Genomic DNA, 6,286 nt, shown 5'->3' with positions numbered 1-6,286 from the left:
TCTCGCCATATTCTGTGTCCGAAAGTGTGAATTTTAATTTTTACATATTTCAGGATTTCTCGGCATATTCTGTGTCCTGCAGTGTGATTTTCTCATTTTCCACGTTTTCCAAGTTTTTACGTAATTCTGGGTCCTTCAGTGTGAGTTTATAATTTTCCTCGTTTTTCTGGATTTCTTCGCCATATTCGGGGTCCTTCAGTGTAAATTTTTAATTTTCTACGTTTTTCAGGTTTTTTCGTCATATTCTGGGTCTACAGTGTGATTTTGTCATTTCCACGTTTTTCAGGTTTTCTTGCCGTATTCTGGGTCCTTCAGTGTGAATTTTTAATTTTCCACGTTTTTCAGTATTTCTTGCCATATTCTGGGTAATACAGTGTGAATTTTTAATTTACCACTATTTTCATGGGTTCTTGCCATAATCTGGGCCCAACAGTGTGAATTTTTAATTTTCATCTTTTCAGGGTTTCTCGGCATATTCTGGGTCCTGCAGTGTGATTTTCTCATTTTCCTCATTTTTCAAGTTTTTATGTAATTCTGGGTCCTACAGTATGATTTTCTCATTTTCCACTTTTTCAGGTTTTCTCGCCATATTTGGGGTCCTTCTGTGTGAGTTTTTAATTTTCTATTTTTTCAGGTTTAATCGCCATATTCTGGGTCCTTCAGTTTGAATATTTAATTTTCTACTTTTTTAAGGTTTATCTCCATATTCGGGCGTCCTTCAGTGTGAATTTTTAATTTTCCACGTTTTTCAAGTTTTCTCGCCATATTCAGGGTGTTTCAGTGTGAATTTTTAATTTTCCACGTTTTTCAGGTTTTTTCGTCATATTCTGGGTCTTACAGTGTGATTTTCTCATTTCCACCTTTTTCAGGTTTTCTCGCCATATTTGGGGTCCTTCAGTTTGAGTTTTTAATTTTCTATTTTTTTCAGGGTTTCTCGCCATATTCTGGGTCCTACAGTGTGTATTTTTAATTTTCTACTTTTTTCAGGTTTTCTTGCCATATTCGGGGTCCTTCAGTGTGAGTTTGTAATTTTCTACTTTTTTCAGTGTTTCTTACCATATTCTGGGTCCTACAGAGTATATTTTTAATATTCCACGTTTTTCAGGGTTTCTCGGCATATTCTGGGTCCTACAGTGTGATTTTCTCATTTTCCACTTTTTTCAATTTTTTCCCATTACTGTGTCCTACAGTATGATTTTCTCATTTTCCACCTTTTTCAGGTTTTCTCGCTATATTTGGGGTCCTTCAGTGTAAGTTTTTTATTTTCTACTTTTTTTCAGGGTTTCTCACCATATTCTGGGTCCTACAGCGTCTATTTTTAATTTTCAACTTTTTTCATTAATTCTCGCCATATTCTGTGTCCGAAAGTGTGAATTTTAATTTTTACATATTTCAGGATTTCTCGGCATATTCTGTGTCCTGCAGTGTGATTTTCTCATTTTCCACGTTTTCCAAGTTTTTACGTAATTCTGGGTCCTTCAGTGTGAGTTTATAATTTTCCTCGTTTTTCTGGATTTCTTCGCCATATTCGGGGTCCTTCAGTGTAAATTTTTAATTTTCTACGTTTTTCAGGTTTTTTCGTCATATTCTGGGTCTACAGTGTGATTTTGTCATTTCCACGTTTTTCAGGTTTTCTTGCCGTATTCTGGGTCCTTCAGTGTGAATTTTTAATTTTCCACGTTTTTCAGTATTTCTTGCCATATTCTGGGTAATACAGTGTGAATTTTTAATTTACCACTATTTTCATGGGTTCTTGCCATAATCTGGGCCCAACAGTGTGAATTTTTAATTTTCATCTTTTCAGGGTTTCTCGGCATATTCTGGGTCCTGCAGTGTGATTTTCTCATTTTCCTCATTTTTCAAGTTTTTATGTAATTCTGGGTCCTACAGTATGATTTTCTCATTTTCCACTTTTTCAGGTTTTCTCGCCATATTTGGGGTCCTTCTGTGTGAGTTTTTAATTTTCTATTTTTTCAGGTTTAATCGCCATATTCTGGGTCCTTCAGTTTGAATATTTAATTTTCTACTTTTTTAAGGTTTATCTCCATATTCGGGCGTCCTTCAGTGTGAATTTTTAATTTTCCACGTTTTTCAAGTTTTCTCGCCATATTCAGGGTGTTTCAGTGTGAATTTTTAATTTTCCACGTTTTTCAGGTTTTTTCGTCATATTCTGGGTCTTACAGTGTGATTTTCTCATTTCCACCTTTTTCAGGTTTTCTCGCCATATTTGGGGTCCTTCAGTTTGAGTTTTTAATTTTCTATTTTTTTCAGGGTTTCTCGCCATATTCTGGGTCCTACAGTGTGTATTTTTAATTTTCTACTTTTTTCAGGTTTTCTTGCCATATTCGGGGTCCTTCAGTGTGAGTTTGTAATTTTCTACTTTTTTCAGTGTTTCTTACCATATTCTGGGTCCTACAGAGTATATTTTTAATATTCCACGTTTTTCAGGGTTTCTCGGCATATTCTGGGTCCTACAGTGTGATTTTCTCATTTTCCACTTTTTTCAATTTTTTCCCATTACTGTGTCCTACAGTATGATTTTCTCATTTTCCACCTTTTTCAGGTTTTCTCGCTATATTTGGGGTCCTTCAGTGTAAGTTTTTTATTTTCTACTTTTTTTCAGGGTTTCTCACCATATTCTGGGTCCTACAGCGTCTATTTTTAATTTTCAACTTTTTTCATTAATTCTCGCCATATTCTGTGTCCGAAAGTGTGAATTTTAATTTTTACATATTTCAGGATTTCTCGGCATATTCTGTGTCCTGCAGTGTGATTTTCTCATTTTCCACGTTTTCCAAGTTTTTACGTAATTCTGGGTCCTTCAGTGTGAGTTTATAATTTTCCTCGTTTTTCTGGATTTCTTCGCCATATTCGGGGTCCTTCAGTGTAAATTTTTAATTTTCTACGTTTTTCAGGTTTTTTCGTCATATTCTGGGTCTACAGTGTGATTTTGTCATTTCCACGTTTTTCAGGTTTTCTTGCCGTATTCTGGGTCCTTCAGTGTGAATTTTTAATTTTCCACGTTTTTCAGTATTTCTTGCCATATTCTGGGTAATACAGTGTGAATTTTTAATTTACCACTATTTTCATGGGTTCTTGCCATAATCTGGGCCCAACAGTGTGAATTTTTAATTTTCATCTTTTCAGGGTTTCTCGGCATATTCTGGGTCCTGCAGTGTGATTTTCTCATTTTCCTCATTTTTCAAGTTTTTATGTAATTCTGGGTCCTACAGTATGATTTTCTCATTTTCCACTTTTTCAGGTTTTCTCGCCATATTTGGGGTCCTTCTGTGTGAGTTTTTAATTTTCTATTTTTTCAGGTTTAATCGCCATATTCTGGGTCCTTCAGTTTGAATATTTAATTTTCTACTTTTTTAAGGTTTATCTCCATATTCGGGCGTCCTTCAGTGTGAATTTTTAATTTTCCACGTTTTTCAAGTTTTCTCGCCATATTCAGGGTGTTTCAGTTTGAATTTTTAATTTTCCACGTTTTTCAGGTTTTTTCGTCATATTCTGGGTCTTACAGTGTGATTTTCTCATTTCCACCTTTTTCAGGTTTTCTTGCCGTATTCCAGGTCCTTCAGTGTGAATTTTTAATTTTCCACGTTTTTCAGTATTTCTCCACATACCTGGGTAATACAATGTGAATTTTTAATTTTCCACTTTTCATGGTATCTCGCCATAATCTGGGTCAGACAGTGTGAATTTTTAATTTTCACCATTTCAGGGTTTCTCTGCATATTCTGGGTCCTGCAGTGTGATTTTCTCATTTTCCACGTTTTTCAAGTTTTTTCGTAATTCTGGGTCCTACAGTGTGATTTTCTCATTATCCACCTTTTTCAGGTTTTCTCGCCATATTTGTGGTCCTTCAGTGTGAGTTTTTAATTTTCTACTTTTTTCAGGGTTTCTCGACATATTCTGAGTCCTACAGCGTGTATTTTTAATTTTCTACTTTTTTCAGGGTTTCTTGCCATATTCTGGGTCCTTCATTGTGAGTTTTTATTTTACTTGTTTTTCTGGTTTTCTCGCCATATTCCAGGTCCTTCAATGTGAATTTTTAATTTTCCACTTTTTTCAGTATTTCTCGACATATTCTACGTAATACAGTGTGAATTTTTAATTTTCAACTGTTTTCATGGATTCTCGCCATATTCTGTGTCTGAAAGTGTGAATTTTTAATTTTTACATATTTCAGGGTTTCTCAGCATATTCCACGTCCTGCAGTGTGATTTTCTCATTTTCCACGTTTTTCAAGTTTTTATGTAATTCTGGGTCCTTCAGTGTGAGTTTATAATTTCCCTCGTTTTTCAGGATTTCTCGCTATATTCGGGGTCCTTCAGTGTGAATTTTTAATTTTCTACGTTTTTTTCAGGTTTTTTCGTCATATTCTGGGTCTATAGTGTGATTTTGTCATTTCCACGTTTTTCAGGTTTTCTTGCCATATTCCAGGTGTGAATTTTCGCAATATTCGGGGTCCTTCAGTGTGAATTTTTAATTTTCCAAGTTTTTCAGTATTTCTCGCCATATTCTGGGTAATACAATGTGAATTTTTAATTTTCCACTTTTTTCAAGGTATCTCGCCATAATCTGGGTCAGACAGTGTGAATTTTTAATTTTCTACTTTTTTCAGTTTTTCTCACCTATTCTGGGTCCTTCAATGTGAGTTTTAATTTCCCTCGTTTTTCAAGTTTTCTCGCCATATTCAGGTTCTTTCAGTGTGAATTTTATTTTTCCACGTTTTTCAGGGCTTTTTTTTTTTTTTGTCATATTCTGGGTCTTACAGTGTGATTTTCTCATTTCCACCTTTTGCAGGTTTTCTTGCCGTATACCAGGTCCTTCAGTGTGAAATTTTAATTTTCCACGTTTTTCAGTATTTCTCGCCATATTCTGTGTAATACAGTGTGAATTTTTAATTTTCCACTTTTTTCATAGTGTCTTGCCATAATGTGGGTCAGACAGTGTGAATTTTTAATTTTTACCTTTTCAGGGTTTCTCTGCATATTCTGGGTCCTGCAGTGTGATTTTCTCATTTTCCACGTTTTTCAAGTTTTTACATAATTCTGGGTCCTTCAGTGTGAGTTTATAATTTCCCTCGTTTTTCAGGATTTCTCGCAATATTCGGGGTCCTTCAGTGTGAATTATTAATTTTCTACGTTTTTTTCAGGTTTTTTCGTCATATTCTGGGTCTATAGTGTGATTTTGTCATTTCCCCGTTTTTCAGGTTTAATCGCCATATTTGGGGTCCTACAGTGTGAATATTTAATTTTCTACTTTTTAAAGGTTTCTCTCCATATTCGGGGGTCCTTCAGTGTGAATTTTTAATTTTCTACTTTTTTCAGTTTTTCTCACCTATTCTGGGTCCTTCAATGTGAGTTTTAATTTCCCTTGTTTTTCAAGTTTTCTCGCCATATTCAGGGTCTTTCAGTGTGAATTTTATTTTTCCACGTTTTTCAGGTTTTTTTTTTTTTTTGTCATATTCTGGGTCTTACAGTGTGATTTTCTCATTTCCACCTTTTGCAGGTTTTCTTGCCGTATTCCAGGTCCTTCAGTGTGAATTTTTAATTTTCCACGTTTTTCAGTATTTCTCGCCATATTCTGGGTAATACAGTGTGAATTTTTAATTTTCCACTTTTTTCATGGTGTCCTGCCATAATCTGGGTCAGACAGTGTGAATTTTTAATTTTCACCTTTTCAGGGTTTCTCTGCATATTCTGGGTCCTGCAGTGTGATTTTCTCATTTTCCACGTTTTTCAAGTATTTTCATAATTCTGGGTCCTACAGTGTGATTTTCTCATTATCCACCTTTTTCAGGTTTTCTCGCCATATTTGGGGTCCTTCAGTTTGAGTTTTTAATTTTCTATTTTTTTCAGGGTTTCTCGCCATATTCTGGGTCCTACAGTGTGTATTTTTAATTTTCTACTTTTTTCAGGTTTTCTTGCCATATTCGGGGTCCTTCAGTGTGAGTTTGTAATTTTCTACTTTTTTCAGTGTTTCTTGCCATATTCCGGGTCCTACAGAGTATATTTTTAATATTCCACGTTTTTCAGGGTTTCTCGGCATATTCTGGGTCCTACAGTGTGATTTTCTCATTTTCCACTTTTTTCAATTTTTTCCCATTACTGTGTCCTACAGTATGATTTTCTCATTTTCCACCTTTTTCAGGTTTTCTCGCTATATTTGGGGTCCTTCAGTGTAAGTTTTTTATTTTCTACTTTTTTTCAGGGTTTCTCACCATATTCTGGGTCCTACAGCGTCTATTTTTAATTTTCAACTTTTTTCATTAATT

Source organism: Mus caroli, unplaced genomic scaffold (genome assembly GCF_978045245.1).
Source record: "Mus caroli unplaced genomic scaffold, Mus_caroli_1 scaffold_37, whole genome shotgun sequence".
Lineage (NCBI taxonomy): Eukaryota > Metazoa > Chordata > Mammalia > Rodentia > Muridae > Mus > Mus caroli.
The sequence above is the reverse complement of the archived record's forward strand: the minus strand, read 5'-3'. Positions refer to the sequence as shown.